This window comes from Marmota marmota, unplaced genomic scaffold (genome assembly GCF_001458135.2).
Source record: "Marmota marmota marmota unplaced genomic scaffold, marMar, whole genome shotgun sequence".
NCBI classification, from domain to species: domain Eukaryota; kingdom Metazoa; phylum Chordata; class Mammalia; order Rodentia; family Sciuridae; genus Marmota; species Marmota marmota.
Genome location: NW_025999880.1, coordinates 12,355,850 through 12,373,315, shown reverse-complemented (window position 1 = coordinate 12,373,315; position 17,466 = coordinate 12,355,850).

The window sequence follows — 17,466 nt, the reverse complement described above, 5'->3', positions numbered from 1 at the left end:
ACCAGGGTTTCCTGATTCCCAATGGGCTGGTCTTTCAGAGGGTCTGATAAAATTGCCACATCTTTTGGAATGAAAATAAGTGTTCTTAACAAATAGTAAAAATAATTCTAACATTCAAATCTACTTCTGCGTCTTCTTTATTTAATTTTTACCCCTTCCTTCCCTCTCTCTTGCCCCTGTGAAACTTTGGGAGGCTTTGGGCCTCAGGGCTATCTAGCAAGGTCCCTTTTTAGAGATTCCAATTCCTCTGTTTTCTAACTCTTTTCCATCCACCCACCACAGGGAGAGGGCTGCCAACAGTGTTACGAATTCAACACATCACAGGAAAAGGGCTAGTTCCAGGGCCTCCCTTGATCAGCTAGCTGTTGACACTGCAACTTGACATTAATCAACATTTAGCACTCACATCTGACCTTATTGGAAGATCAAGCTTCTGTCATTTTGATATCCTGGCCTTGGATAGTTCTTCACTAACTTTTTTGCACTAAGACAGTGGGTAGAAACCAGCAGACCCAATTTTTTAACTAGAATCATTGCATTGAAAAGTTCTGTACACTTTGAGATTCCTTAAAAAGTTCATACATGTAATTTCAACAGTAGTAGAGATATCTGGCTCCTATAAAGTGAACTGGTTAGACTGATATGAGCTCCCTGCTCATTGCATTTCCTCATTGCTGAGTTTCCAGGGCTGTATCCTCAGTGGAACATAGTTCTTACCACCTGTACTTATATAAGGACAGTACCTCTGACTTTGTTTGCCTATCGACTGATACACCCCCATTCTACAATACCAACTTGGAGTCAGAGTCCTGGTCATGACCTTTGCTCAATCATTTCACCCTTTAGGCTTTGTAAAAAGAGGGGACTGTATGATCCTCTAGATCTGATACCTAGGATTTTACTCTAGAGAATAACTGTGTTCAATCATATATCGCAATTATATTCTTTCCTAAGAATCACTATTCAATTCTCATCCCTAAGCCCTTCCCTACAGTAAACAGTCACTTTTATAGAATAGATAAAGCTTTCCTAGAGTCCCCCTTTTTACTCACTTTTTTCTCATTTCTCTAAGTGATAATGTCCAGAGACAGCTCAGAAAGCTGAACTTTCTTGTCTTTTCAGCCATAAGGTTTGTATGTGGACGTGTATACTTGCACAGTGTATGTGTATACCCGTTCTTGAAGGGCCATGGCCATGTGTACCTTCACTCTGTTCCCTCTTACCTCCCACTAGCCCCACTTGAATTTTAGTGAAAAGTTAAATTCCAGGATGGTCTAGAAGAAACAAAGAGAATCCACTAAAAATGCAGGATATATTAATGTAGCTATAGAGATAAGGAGGCTGTTGGAAGAGCCAATGTCATGTAGTTTGAAAGTTTGGTTTTAGCTGTAGCTTCCTTCCACCTTAATAATACCCCCTTCTCCTGACAGCTGGCATGGCAGCGTAGTCTGGGACCATACCCTGCAGCTGTATTCCCTGTGCATCTGTTTCTCCCTTTGAAACATCTCAGACTTTGAATTCTAATTACTCTGTATCCTTATAATCAAAGTGCATTTTATAATTTTTTGAAAACCATATTTATGCTGGTACAGTGATATACACCTGTAATCCCAGCAACTCAGGAGGCTGAGGCTGGAGGATCGCAAGTTCAAGGCCAGCCTCAGTAACTTTGCAAGATCCTGTCTCAATTTTTTTTTTTTTTTAAAGATGGGATGGGGGTGAGATGGAGAGTTGGAGATGTAGCTAAGTGGTAAAATTCCTTGGGGTTCAGTCTTTAGTTAGTTACTCTCTCCCCACTGCAACCCCCACACAAAATGTGACGATCTCTACAAGTATTTCTCCTGAGTTATTTCATTTAACCCTTCCCTCAGCCCTGTAAGGTAGGAAGGACAGAAAATGTTGGGTTTTTTTTCAGCAGCCAATAAAAATGAAGCCCTGGGCCTTGGGATGCAGACCTGTTATAGAGCATTTGCTTAGCATGCCCCAGGCCCTGGGTTCCATCCCTAGTTGGGGGGGGGGGGAGTCTGATCTTAAAGGTCAGTGGCCAGAACCAAAACCTTGATTTCTGGGTCCAAGTCCAGGACTTCTCCGTGACACTATACTTCAGCCCTTTGCTGGATACCATACAAAGCAAATTAAACAGATGTGGTCTCTGACCTCTGAAAGTTTGGATTCAAATGGACAACCCTTTTGCTGGCAAACATAAAAGGACAAAGTGATTTACAGTTGAATCACACAATAAACAAATTAGTTAAATAGATAAGGCAAGGCATGTTCACCTAGTCTACTGATGTTCTTGTAATTCCAGTGGAGTAGAAAGGACAGTGTTAATAAGACTAAGGTTTGGGGCCAGTCCCATTTTGCCTGCTTGCTTTTGCATATGGAAAAATATTTGTAACTGCACTGTGAATTTACTTCCTTGTCTTTAATGTTGTGTGAAACTCCCTGAGCATCTACCAAATGTAAGGGATCACAAGGTGAATCAAAGGCCATTAAGAAATCATCTCTGCCCTCCAGCAACATCTTCAGCCATTTCCTGAATTTAAACCTCTGTGAGAAAAGTGTCAGTTACCCTGCACTACCATGGATTCCACTGAGATAATGGACTCAATACCCATCCTGTCTTTAGTAGGCTTGCAAGTCATCCTTACTCATGCCAGATAGCCAGTTAGGTGGACTTTTGAATTTGGGAGACATTAGTCCCATCGTAGAGAAATGAGGCCACTATCACCCCACCTGTAATACCTTAGTTTCCTGGATATCTAAGCAAAAGCAGAAAGGAACCCTGGGGTTAGCAGAGCTGGGACCTGAGGGAAAGAACATCTTCCTATCTCTAAGTAAACTGCTGGTAGCCCAGTTCCTCCCTTAAGGGTTCTGCCTCGGTCTGTCTATTGCAGCGAGATCCAAGGCAGTAAGGCCCAAGGTGTGTGTGAGTCTTCAAAGACGCTCACAGATTCTTTTAGGCAGCACGCTTAATTGTTGTCTGTAATTGATGTGACATATGCCCCAGAGGCATGCACTGAGGTCCAATTGAGATGTTTTTTTTAAAAAATGGAATTAATTAATTAAAGAGGGCAGCTGCACAGGGCTGGGAGTGAGTGCCAAACTCTGTAACACTAAACCTGCCAACCCACCCAACCGGCCTCACCACCCAAGGCACAGCCCTGGGATTCTCATGAAGGTGGGATGGGAGACCTGGTAAAGCAGTGTGGGAAGCGGGGGCTGCTGGGAGAGGGGTAGGACTCGGGGGTCCCTCTCCTAGCTTCCACGACCCCCAAAAGTCTTGGCTTTCAAGAACTGTTTGGAGTGGGGGAACTAGGTACCTGCAGAAAAGTGAAGGGAAAGTCAAGGGGAGGTCTGTGGAAGCAGAGGGACTGGAAGGGGAGGAGGAGTGGTTGGCAGGAACAGGAATGATGGAGGCCTTGGGGTGGAGCTGAGAGGATCATCCAGAGGAGGGCTTTTGTGGGCAGAGTCGGAGGAGGCAGAGCCCAGAAGTGGGGATGTGGGGGCCGAAACATGGTGCCTGAGGGTTCTACATTCAGAGACAGTATTAATTAAACCCCTGACCTCAGGTCATTAACAAAGCTGTGGCAGCTTTTCATAGGAGTCGGGTTAATAACAATAATAACAACAATAATAATAATTAAAGATAATGAGACCTTATCTGGAGCAAGTTTTTCCTAGAGATTTTAGGCATTAAGTCATTAGTTCCCCTGGCCCTGAGGGGACACCTTTTCCTAAAAAGTTAGTGGGGGTGTGAGAGGACAAAGAAGATCCTTGTGCACCTGAGGACCCCGAGCATCCCATTGCCAGTTCTCAAGGTCTGCTGCCCTCTGCTGGGAAGCTTCATTCTTTTTCACAGGAATAAAATTCAGGGTTTCTTTAGGGCTTCATAAACTGTTAGAATCTTTTGCATTATTTAAAATCTGAAAGGATAGCGGGTAGAAATTGCCACCACAAGACGCGTAAACAATTTTGATGTGACCACTCAAGTCCCATCTGACAGCACAGCTGAACATTATGCTGCAGAGAAGAGCCACCTCTGGTACGCTGCGGGGTGAGGCCCTGTGACTGGCTCAGGGCTGACAGCCTTCAAACTCTCTGAGCCCAAGGAGGGAAATTCAGAAAGAACGCTGGAGGGAGGTAAAAAGAGGAGGGTTTTTTATTTGTCTGTTTTTGTTTTTGTTTTCCTAGTTTGGAGGAGTTGAGGGGGAAGGAACCTGGGAGCAAAAGCCTGAGCAAAACTTCATGCCCAGAGAAACAAGCTTGGCAGATTCGACTATAACAGGAGTTACTACAACCCCGGTGCCGTGATGCATGCTTGTAATCCCAGTAGCTCGAGAGGCTGAGGCAGGAGGATTGTAAGTTCAAAACCAGAACTTACAATCAGAAACTTAGCAAGGCCCTAGGCAACACAGCAAGACCCTGTCTGTAAATAAAATATAAAAAAGGGTTGGAGTTGTGGCTTAGAGGTTAAATGCTCCTGAAAACAACAACAACAACAAAACAGTAGTTACTACAAATTATATGCACCCAATCCAAGGACAGACTTCTGTACACATCCCATAGTTGGTGAAAGTTGTCACTATCGCTCTAGTCAGGTTTCAAAGACAGCAATACATAGCATGCATTGTATAGCACCTTTTAAAAAATAAAAGAGCAACAACAAAATCTCAATATACTCCAACAGAACAAGTATCCTGAGGGTAGGTAGATCTAATGAAGAGGCAGGTGAGATCCAGAGCAGGAGCTGTATTTGTCTGAATTCATATCATGAAAAACAGAGTTGGGCAGCAGAAGAACCTATGTCATGAAAGGAACGGGGCCAGTCCCACTCTTCTGGCCCTGAGATCTTCACCATCTCTCTTGAACCGTAGCCTTCCCTTTCTTCCTTGTATTACTACAAAGTCGTCTGTAAGAAGGAACTAGAACTTTCAGGGACTGAAAACCAATCTACCTTGTTGATTGCATAAGAGAACACACAGTAAAGTATTCAGTGCAGAAGCTGGAGAATGGAATGTTCTGGTTAATTAAATAATCTGGCTAACAAAGTACTATTCAACACATAGTAATATTTGGGATATACTTACATTAAAATTATTCATTGTTTATCTGAGACTCAAGTTAAACTGGGTGTCTTCTGTTTTATCTGGCAACACTGCCTGCAGGTAAACCACTAGGAGATTCATATCCACTCCTGGGAATTCTCTAGAGAAAAAAACCAACAGGTTCATCCATACTAACTAGGAAATGGGCACAGAAAACATGTATTAGGGAAGGAAGGGAGCCAGAGCCAGGTGTCCACCGACTCTGAGAAGCACACTCATCATCACACTGGGTGCCTGGGTAAGATGTGCCAGGTCTTTAACTGGCCCGAAGAAGTTGTTGTCAAGCCAAGAAGTTGTTTTGGAAATCTCAGGAAAGGAAGTTTAAAATAAATATACTCTTTAATCCCACCCCACCATGAAACGGGGATAGATAGAATAGATTATAGCTCTTGGTTCTCTTTTTTTTATGTTTTTAGTTGCAGATGGATACAATGCCCTTATTTTACTTATTTATTTTTTAATGTGGTGCTGAGGATCAAACCCAGTGCCTCACATATGCAAGGCAAGCACTCTACCACTGAGCCACAACCCCAGCCCAAGCCCCCCTTGGTTCTTTCTTTTTTTTTTTTTAATATTTATTTTTTAGTATTCGGCGGACACAACATCTTTGTTTGGATGTGGTGCCAAGGATCGAACCCGGGTCGCACGTATGCCAGGCAAGCGCGCTACAGCTTGAGCCACATCCCCAGCCCCTTGGTTCTTTCTTTTTCTTTCTTTTTTAAAAATATTTTTGTAGTTGTAGATGGACAGAATGTCTGTATTTGCTTATTTTTATGTGGAGCTAAGGATCAAACCCAGTGCCTCACCCATGCAGGCAAGTGCTCTGCCACTGAGCTACAGCCCCAGCCCCAAGCAGGTGAGTGTTGTCCTGAGCAGTGCAGTGCCAATCAGAGTGGCCACATGTTTCCTCTGTGCCCAAAACTCCCTGGTGCCTGGATACCTCCTTCCCTATAATGCCAGTCCCGTAGGAAACTTGGTTCTGCTCTGCATGGCATTGAGTATGAATATCTTCTGACCAGGTCTCGGTTTTTAGCACTTACTAAGCACCAAGAGATTCCTAATTTATTGAATGCTTTCTACTGTCTTAAGTGTCACCTCTGTTATCCCATACAATCCTTCCAGCTAGGAATAAAGTAGATATTCCTGTTTTAGAGATGAAGAAATCAAGCCACAGAGAAAGTAAGTAGGAAATGATATAAGGTCACCTAGCTGTTAAGTGGCAGAGTCAGGATTGATCCTGGGTGGTCAGATTCCTGCACTCTAGCTCTTCTAAACAGTGCCATACTAAACAGCACCCAATTCTATCACATCATGCTTCTGCTCAGAATTCTTTAGTGGCTCCTGTGGTGAGCAGAATAATGGTCCCCAAGATGCCCACACCTGAATCTCTGAATCTCTGAAACCTGTGAATATGGCTAATAGGACTTTGCTAATATGCTTAAATTTAAGAGATGCAGAGATTAGCCTGCATTACCTGGTGATCCCAGTGTAATTATAAGGGTCTTTAGAAAAGGGGGTTCAGGAGTGTTGGAATCAGAGAAGGAGATGTGACTGCAGGCACAAAAGTTAAGTTGTATGATTTCTGCTTTGAAGATGAAGCTGAACTTGAACCAAGAAGCATGTCTCCACCACCACCTTAGAAGCGGAAATAGGCAAAGAACTGATTCTCTCTCCTATCCTCCAGAAGGACTCTGTTTCTTCTGGAACAACCCTGCCAACACCTCAATTTTAGCCCAGTGAGTGACCTCCAGAACTGTATGATAATATGTTTGTGTTGTTTTAAGCCACTAGATTCTTGGTGATTTCTTACAGCAGAGGGAGGAAATGAATACAGCTCCCCACTGATTAGAAGGAAATCTGAGCTTCTTTGCAGGACAATCAGGGCCTTGTGCCATCTGGTCCTTGCCTAGATGCCTAACTGGTCTCATCTCCCCTGGCTCCCCTGTGCTTTACAAATAGAACATCGCCAGCATCCTCAAGAGACCTTGCCCTTTCTGACTTCCTTGCCTTTAGGGGTACTGAGTTTTCCACCTGGAACACCTCTCCTTACTTGTTTATCTGGCAAGCTCCTTATTCTTTATGTCTCAGCTCAAACAATGCCTCCTCTGGGAAACCTTTCCTACTTGCCCCTGGAGGTCCTTGGGACTGCTTTCCCTGTACCCCTGCTGCATTTTTTTTTATCCATTCCTGTTAAAGCAGCAGTTGTATATTTTAAAGACCTATCTATTCCCTCCCTGGACTATATGCTTTTCATCTTTGGGCTTCTTTCATACCCAGCATGGTCCCCAGCACATCAAATGAAGGTCCTCAGGGACTAGAGCTCTTATCCTGACTGCCAGTGTGCCCTGGGCCAGTAATACTGCCCTCTGGCCCCCTTTCTCCATCAGTGGCATGCCCTGAGTGAACTGTTCCTTCCCTTCCCTAGTGAGACATGAGGACAAAGAAAACCAGAGGGGCTGGGATTGTGGCTCAGCAGTAGAGCGCTCACCTAGCATGGGCGGGACCCGGGTTCCATCCTCAGCACCACCTAAAAATAAAGGTATTGTGTTATTAAAAAAGAAAGAAAGCCAGACATGGGATGCTTCCATTTCAATGAAGAAAAAGGTGCTTATCAAAGTGTGATATTCCACCTGTTCCCATGGTATATAATGCTTCCTCTCCACATCTCCATCTCTTCGACTGGGGAAACAGGTCTAGAGGCAAGCTTCATGATGCTAAGAGCCATGTCTGCTTCTCACCTCTTTATGTCCCCAGCATCGAGAGTGTTTGTTACTCTCAGGTGACTTCTCTGGTACTGGTTGAAGATCCTAGAGGAGACTTTCCCACATTCTTTGTATTCACAGTTTCTCTCTGAGGTGTGTGCTGATGTTGGGTATCATCTGAAGCAAAGGTTTTCCCAGTCACTACATTCAGTGCTTGAGTATTGAGTAAAGTGTCCTTTAAAACTTTAAAACTCCCCTGAGGATTCTCCCATGGACATATCCAGAGATGGGGATGTCCAGAAAGAATCTTTTGATGTATAGGATGGTTAGTTACTCCATCCCATAAAGACTAATGTCCATTTTTTATGGCTCTGAATGTTTTCTCCAGTGTGAATTCTCTCAAGTTTAATGAGAAGCGAAAAGCAAATAAAGGTCTCCATAAAAGCCTGTTATGCATACGTCCCTGTACTCAGTGTTCTGAGGGATTTTAAACTGTAAGGCATGGCCTGTAATCTCAGTGACTTAGGAAATGGATGCAAGGAGGATCAAAAGTTGAAGGCCAGCCTAAACACCTTAATAAGACCCATCAGCAATTTATTTAGCAAGACACTGTCTCCAAACAAAAAACTAAAAGGGCTGGGGATGGAGCTCCAAGGTGCAGTGCTGCTGGGTTGTTCAATCCTCAGTACAAATGTAAAATAAAGCATGGTCTCAGCCCTCTAGATGTTTTGCAAACTGGTTGGGGAGACAAGACTCATGCATGTTATATAGCTGGAGAATAAGAGACATGGTATAATCAATCTGCACAATTTGGTGTAATTAAGTAGAAATTCAGAGAAAGAGTTCAACTGGAGCTTGACTACATGGTAGAGGAGGCATGAAGTGTGTAACACTTCAACTGACAGGATGGTCGGGTGTTGGCTGAAAGAGTAAAGGGGAAACACAGGAAACCAAGAAGGAAGGGAGGATAAGAAGCAAGGGGGAAGCTGGACAGGAGGATCATGAGTTCAAAACCAGCCTCAGCAATGGTGAGGCACTAAGCAATTCAGTGAGACCCTATCTCTAAATAAAATACAAAATAGGGCTGGAGATGTGGCTCAGGGGTTGAGTGCCCCTGAGTTCAATTCCCAATAAAAAAGAAGGGTGGGGGAGAGGAAGAAAGGAAGGAAGGAAAACAAAGGAGGAAGGAAGAACTGCTCTTGCTTTGTAGAGATTTGCCCTTTGATTTAGGAAATTTCCACACACTTAGGGGAGCAGGCTTTGAACGTTTTATTTCTCTGATGCCTCTCTCACTGTGGAGCCTGAGTCACTTTCATTTTTGCCAGGCACACCTAAAAAGGAACATTTTAAAGCTATGCTTCATATGCATAGCGCTGTCTCCCCTGGCATTCTTGGGATCCATCCCAGTTCCACCACCAGGAATGTTCCACCTGGGGGCCAATGTGCCTTGGTGACAGAAGCAACAGGTGGGTGAGAATACTCCCACTTAGGAGAGGGCCACAGGAGAGCTCTGGGAGGCTTTGGGTCAGCATGTCTGAGCCCTCTATCTGTTCTCCAATCACCATCCACCCTCTAAAAAATGTTCATGTGGGATGTTGACACTTGAGAAAATGAGGATCATCGATACAAAAGCTTTTTTAAAAAATATTTTGGTTTTTTTTTTTTAGTTGTAATTGGTCACGATTATTTATTTATTTATTTATTTATTTTATTTTATTTATTTTTTTAAGAGAGAGAATTTTTTAATATTTATTTTTTAGTTTTCGGTGGATACAACATCTTTATTTTTTTATTTTTATGTGGTGCTGAGGATCGAACCCAGCGCCCGGCGCATGCCAGGCAAGCGCGATACCGCTTGAGCCACATCCCCAGCCCTTTATTTTATTTTTATGCGGTGCTGAGGCTCAAACCCAGCGCCCCCACATGTGCTAGGTGAGCGCCGTACCGCTGAGCCACAAACCCAGTCCTACAAAGCCTTTTTATGTCAGTTTTATAAGAGTTTTTATGGAGCATTTGGAGTAGAGAATATACAAGGCAATATAACCTGGCCTTATTTTCTCCATTCCACAGGCAATGGCAGACAAGCAAGAGGGTGGAATTTCGGGCATCTCACCTTGGTTAGAGAGTTGGAAGATTTTTTTTTTTTCTCATTTAGAGTGGTTACACTCTGACTACCCATTAAACAACTGCATGTGAAGGGTCAGAGGCTTTCTTCGTGGGTGAGTCTCAGAAACACGGCCGCTCCACCTGTCACCGCAGTTTAGTCAGAACAGAGGAGAGTAGATTTCACATCTTGAATGATGGCTACTTTCAGGGGAGGTGCTCTGGGCTGGTATTTCTATTTCCTAACACGGTGAAATCCTGAGTACCTTTTATAGCCTCTCACAATTTCATTGTCCAAAGGGTTTGTTTTAACGTGGATTTCTTAAATTCTAAATTCTGTCCCTGATTTCTCTGTCACTTCCAGAGGACAGGAATTCAGGAAGGGAGAGACCTCACCCATAGGGGTAGAACAGACTGGCAACCAGTCTGTTCTGGGCCTTGCCATGTGGATATCCTGTTGGAACATTCTACATTTCTCCCCAGCAAGGTATGATCTGCGACAATGTGAAGAACCCAAAGCCAAGGTGTAAACACAGCTCATCGGGACTCTCAGGGACCCCACATGTTGCCCTGTATGTCTTTTCACTACCTTCTATTTCAATCATTAGTGTTTGTCTTCCCTACTAGATCATGGGCTCTCCAGAGCAGTAGGCCTGTCTCTCAATCACCAAAAGAGCTGTGTTAGTACCTGTCACAGTGCCTGGTACGTAGGAGCTGTTCAGTAAATCAACGATAAACATGAAAATGATTCCTTTAAAACAGGTGTTGCAGGGCTGGGCTGTAGCTCAGCGGCAAAGCACTTGCCGACATATGTGAGGCACTGGGTTCGGTCCTCAGCACCACAGAAAAACAAACAAATAAAATAAAGGTATGCTGTCCATCTACAACTACAAAAATTTTAAAAATTAAAAATTAAATAATACCAGACATTCAAAGAAAAACAAACAGGTGTTCCTTCTTGTTCACACGTGAAGAGTTACAATACAAATGCTCCTGTCTTGGGGATGGGGAGGGACACTGTTGTGTAATAAGAGTGAGAAATGTGTGGGAGGGTCCTGGAAAATAGCCCCAAAAGTTCAAATTGTGTCTGATAAGCATCAGGGAGTCACCGCTGCAAGTTCTTCAGGTCACGGAGAGCAGAAGGCAGGCAGGCAGAAGCCTTAGAAATTGAAGGTATATTTGATCTGGAAGAACTGTGAGCCTTGGAATTTCCTGATCACACTGGCAAATGCAAGAGATGACTTCTGTGACTGAGAGCTGAATGGCTGGGTGGGTATTGAGAAACCAGCAAGAAGTTGGGCGCCGTAGCACACAGCTGTAATCCCACCTCCTCCAGGAGACTGAGGCAGGAGGATTTCAACTTTGGGGCCAGCCTCAACAACTTATCCAGACCCTGTTTCAAAATTAAATAAATAAATAAGGACTGATGATGTAGCTCAGGGGTAGAGCACTTGCCTAGCATGTACAAGATCCTGGATTCAATCCTCAGTACCAAGGAAGGAAGGAAGGAAGATTTGTCTTTACCAGAGAGCTTCTGAGGGCAGAGGACATGTCTGATACATCTGTACCTGTAGCTCCAAGCAGAGTGCTTTGTTCATAGTAGCTGTATAGTAAGTTCTGGATACACGAATGCTGGGCTGGCTGGCTGGCTCTGGTAGATATGAGAGCTTATGGAGGTCACCAAAGCCCTGCTTATTGTTTTCCCTTCTCTAACTTCCTCTTACTTTTCTGGGTGTCCCACTTCTCCTTTAAGTCAGAAGATGTTCCCAAGGATTGCTACTGTTTAAGTGGACTGCAGGTATTGAGGAAGGAAACTGAGTCTCAGCCTGAAGTTGGCAGACCACCCCCTTCTCCTCTGGGTGCCCACTCTGGACAGGATCTAATGTGCTATAGGATTCCACTCAGCCCCTCACCCAGTCCTCAAATTGCCATTCACATTCCCTGCCTGTCTTTCTCTTTTTCATCTCATCTCAGCAAGCAGAGACATGTCACCACACGAAGCCTGGTGTTAGCAAATGTGCACACAACACACACATGCATACACGCCTTTCCCGGTCTCTTCGCCATTGTCTGGCTCTCTGCCCCTGGGCCTGGCCCATCTTTATGGGATCCAGGCTCTTCCTATCCCAGGATGCTGAACCTGGCCTCGAAAGGAGAGAGCTGGTCATTTTGCACGTCTGCAGCATTGCCCTCCCTCAGGGGCTTGGGGAAGATCCACCCATGTGGCAGATTCTTCCAGAGAGACGCGAAACTGGGAGCCTGACCTCATGATGCCCGCAGCACCTGGCACAGAGGGTACCAGCTCTGCTGTTCTGGCCCCAGACCAGTTCTCTCTTCTAGAATCCACACCTTCTCTGGCTCCCCTCCAGGCTAAGATCTGTCCCAACTCAGGGAGGATAATCATGGTCTACTGAGGAGGGGGTGGTGGCAGAGAAGGGAAGGTGGTCTCTTCTACAGCACCTCTATCAAGTCATTCCCTGCTTCTGCGCCTCAGTTTCTCCTCGAGAAATTCTGCTCGTGCTTCCAAGGTTAGGTTCAGCACTGGGGAAGAAAGCCGGTCCTGTTGTGTTCCCTCGCAGCCAGGAGCCGCCCTCCCCGCCCCTTGCTTGTTGGTGACGCTGGCCCAGCAAGGCAGGGTCCTGCAGGATGAAAGCTCAGAGAAGTCAGAGCAGGAATAATGATGATAATCATCAGCTGTGGCGTCTTAACCATCCAGGAATGCAGGGCCCCACACCCTGTGTGCCTCACACCCCAGGACACTGCAAGGACTCCTCTCCCTGTGTTTTATTGCCATGATCCCACACTCTGCCATTCCCAGCCCAACCCTCTTGGGTTCCCAAGAACCACAGTCCAGCCACTGGCTTGTCCACCACCCAGATCCCATGGGAGGATTCAGCTCCACAAGACCCAAGCCAACAGCAAAAGAGGACACACAGCTACATGGAAACTCAGGCTCTAGGGTTTCCCAGAGAAGCAACCTGCCCGCCCCTGGCCTGGAGCACTTTCCCACAGACCCATCTATATCTGGTCAGCACAAGGGCAAGAAGTTTTGCTTGTGTCAATCCAAAAGCTGGATTAAAATCCTGGCTGGGCCACAAACTAATTCACCATAGGACCCTGGCAACCGTAGTTTAGTTTTTAACTTCTTTGGCTTTGTTGCTTCACCCACTCAAGAGCTTTCCAAGGCTCTAAGCTGCTCACTAATGATAAACTCTGGATCTCGTTTAGCATGTGGTAGTTCTGAGTCTGGTTCCAATACACCTCTCCAACCCCACGTTTCTCCTTCACCCTCTGGGTCAGTCAGAAGTAACTCCTCACGGGTGGGCATATATAGCCCATGCTTTTGCATTTGAGGGTTCTGTTCCTTCTTTGGGAATGTCATTGCCTCCATTGCTACTTGGCCAGACCCTCCAAGCTTTTAAGGCCAGGCCAGAGTCATCTCCTCCATGACTGTGCCCATATCCTTATCTCACTGAGGAACCGTGGTTCCTCTATGCTTAAGCCTCTCAAGCCCCTGGACCAATCTTGTGCTGTGGTTACATGCATATCTGAAATTGCCCACAGGATCATTGGTGTCCCCACAGTTCCATCGTTTTTGTGTCTCCATCTGCCTAGCAGAGGACCTTGCACACAAGGCACAGGCTCAATAAATAAGTGCTGGACGTAAGTTGTGGGGCATAATCAGATCTACCCTGTCAACTTCCTCACACTGATGTGCCTTGAAAAAAAAGAAATGATTATTTTAAAGTAAAATCTTCTGGCTGTGTGTTTTTGAAGAGGAAAAGAGAGAGCAAAGGTCAGGAAAGTCCCATCCCTTTCCCAGATGCCTCTGCAGGTAGGATCAGGTCCCAAGCCTGAGTGAAGGTCTCTGCTCCTGGATTGACACAAGAAATGTTTTTCCTTGACCAGTCACCAGTCCAGTTCACTCTGGGACTCAGAGCAACAGGAAGTAGGGTCTTTCCTCTTTAGAAAATGACAATCCCACCCTTTGTGAGCTTCTGTTTTTCTAAGCCCCAGCAGCCTCCATGGTCCATAAGACTCAGGCCAGAGGGACCTGTGGATTCACTTGGTTAATGGATGAAGTGGAGGAAGAGTGTGGCCTAGATGGGCATTGGAACCCCTCGGAGCAGCACATCCCACCGCTGCCTACAGGTGTTGTCAATAATAGTAACAATAACTTTGGCAACGCATTGTATTTACTTAATGCTTTTCTCCAGGGAGCTCAATTAATCTTTCCTTCATCTCTAGAAGGAAGAGAGGGATGAAGGCAATGAAAGACAAGTGAGCCATTGCAGCCACAGTGCAGAATACAGGCAGCCTTTGTTCTTTCAGGTAAATGCAACACATAGTATTGCAGATGTGGACAGCTGATAAAGCAGGAAACCAGTTCATTCCCTGGGACCCAAAACCCATGACTTGAGAAACTTTTGCGAAAATAAATTCTTTGTAAGATGACAATCCCCAACCCAAGTGTGACATCTCAGTCACAAAACTTGAGTATATGCCCTAAACAGATGTTTGATTATTGCTAACCTGTATAAGCCACCTGCTATCATTAGTATCTCAAGACACAGTATGGATGTGGGATGAGGTTCATATTTAGCAATGGAAGACCCGGAGGTCCACGTTTCAAATAACTGTCTTGATAGTAACAATACAAAAAAAAATGTTGGCCATCTTCATAGTAGATCTGACTAGATCATCACTGTTTTAATCTCATAAAATGGGATCAACAGAGAGCTCATGTGAGGAAAAGGGCCAAGTTGTCTGGTTTTTTTTTTTTTTTTTTGTTTTGTTTTTGGGGTTTTTTTGTTTGTTTGTTTGTTTTTTTGGCATGTTAATGCTTGCTGGTTTAGGATGGTCTTCACCTGCAGTTTCTTTGCAGGAGTATTTTTAAACCCCATGTTGTAAAGGCTCATTTAGCTCAGATTACATAATATAATCCATAATGTCATTTAATCAGGCAAAATAAACCAGGATGCTTTGAGATTTTTCTGGCCACGAACTAAAGAGCGAGGGAGCCCTGTCAGCCCCTCTGACACCCCTCCCATGCCTCCCTTAGGACACCTCACATACCAAACAAGGCCTGTGACTCTTGTGTTCATCCACACATTAAAGTAACTGGAGCGACTAGGGGTGTAACTCCATGGGAGAGCACTTGTCTAGCATGTTTGAGATCCTAGGTTCCATCTCTAGAACCACAAAATAAAATAATATAGTAAAACTTTGCCAGACCTGGTCCGAAGGGAGTCTTTAGCCTGCCCACCTCATTCCCATGGCAATAGCTTCCATTTCTGACCCCTCCAATGCCTTCTTGGCCATCTCAGTCATCTCAAGCTTACTTTAAAGACACCAGTAGATGCCCAGCAACTGGACTACAAATCACAGAAGATTCTGCACTCCTTCCTCCTGGTCATCCTTCTAAATAACCCACTTGCTAAGACTCTTCCTCACATTGTCTCTTACTAGACCACGCTGGGACCGGTTGGCCTCCGGGCCATGGTTCTCTTCCCCTATCATTTATCCTACACATTTCTGCCAGAAAAAAATCTTTCAGACACAAATCTGGTTCAGGTTCTCCCCATTTTAGTCTCTCCATTTGCCTCATGCCTATGGGACAGTGCAACTCTTTGAGAGCCCTGGGAATGCAACCCAGACACTAAAACATAAACTATTTTTGGGGGGCGGGGGCGGCTAGTTACCGGGGGTAAACTTACTCAGCCTCTGAGCCACATCCCCAGCCCTATTTTGTATTTTATTTAGAAACAGGGTCTCTCTGAGTTGCTTAGTGCCTTGCTTTTGCTGAGCCTGGCTTTGAAGTCGACATCCTCCTGCCTCAGCCTCCAGAGCCACTGGGATTATAGATGTGCACCACCACACCCAGCTAAGCACAAACTCTTGACAGGGCATTGCAAGGCTGTCCCTACTGACCTGTCTAAACTGGCCACCCCCAGATACCTTTCCTGTTCCCAAACCTCCAACCAACCACCCTGAAGATGCCACCTTGACTACCATGTGCCCTCTTACTCATTCAACATTCCAGGTCTTTTCTTCGGGACCAGAGCAACTTACCTGGTCCCTTCCAGATACTGAAACCAGAGAAAGTTACGCCTCTTTCTGCACCTTAGCTCTTGCCGCTAAATATTCTTGGATTACACTGAAATGGGTTTGCTTAGTAGTTCAAATACACTTGGGGCCCAGATCTTATTTATCTCTAGTCTCTCTTTTCGCCTGCTGCCTCCTGGCCAGGTCTGGTAGCAGGCTCCTGTGAAGAGCTTCCCTTTGACCTTAGTGTCAAAGATTTCTTTTCCATCCATCACCTGCACTGCCCTCCACCCTGCCCCAATAACCAACTTGTAAATAGCAAATACTTTTCCAACCTCTGTGAGTATATTAGCTCACTTAATCTTTTCCACAATACTGCAAGGCCACCTGTGGTCATCCTCTTTTTATGGATGAGGAAACTAAAGCATAAGAGAGTTTTGTGTTAGTGCAAGTTCATGCAGCTAGAAAACGTTATATAATCAGGCTTTCCAGACCTGAAGTCTTGCTCTCAACCTCTTGCTGTGGCTTGGTCAATCCTCTGCTGTGGCATTCAGCTGTCCCACTCTTCTCCCTTCCCTGACAAGAGTGGCTGCTATTCCCAAGACCAACTGAACACCCTTTCCACCCTGCCCAGGGATGAGAGTCTGATGACCCCAGTGGTTCTCTCTCCCCAGAGAATGTGACAGGCATGACAGACTCCCCTTTGGGTACCCAGGCCGCACTGCCTGGAGGGGGCCCCCTGCTTGACAACCTGAACTAAGACTCTTCAGAGGGATCTGAATCCTTGTATTAGTAGGTCAAGATCATTTCTCTGGGAAGAACTGTGTGAACCATGTCCAAGAAAGTGAAGCTCATCAAACCCCATCCGCAGCCACCACCCCTACAGACACCTGGAGGCTGTCCCCCCCGGCTCCACCTGATCAGCTTCTGGCCATTAACAACATCTCACTCTCCCTCTTTCTGGGGCTTTTTCTCTTTTCTGCCTTGCCCCCCTCACACACTTCCTTCCTGTGGCTCTTTTTCTTTACAAAAAGACTGGGTATTTTTAACCTGAGGTTTTCACTCATCTCCTCTTGTCCAAAGGGGACTGGGCTGGGCAGGGGTGCTGGCAGGCTGGGAAGCCTGGGAGTGTCTGGCCAGCCTCCGAGGCTGCAGTTTGCTTCCTTCATTCCTGGCCCCAGCTTGGCCCTGCTCTTGCTGTGGAGCTATCCCTTGTCAGTTTCTGGAATAAACATGCAACAAAGCAAAGATTTGGAAACTGCTCAGGGCATGTAAGGAGCTCACCTTCTCCCAGTGATGCCGTCAAGATGGTATATTGAGCTAGAGGAAGAGCAAGGAACACCTTGAACCTCACACATCCTAGCAACAGACACCAGGGGCAAGTTCACTCTCCGATCCCCATTTTAAGCATGGTGTCCTTTGGAGGGACTGGGGACTTTCAGAACTGCTTCTTCATAGTCTGCCCCAGTTTTTTTTTTTTTTTTTTTTTTTTTTTTTTTTTTTTTTTT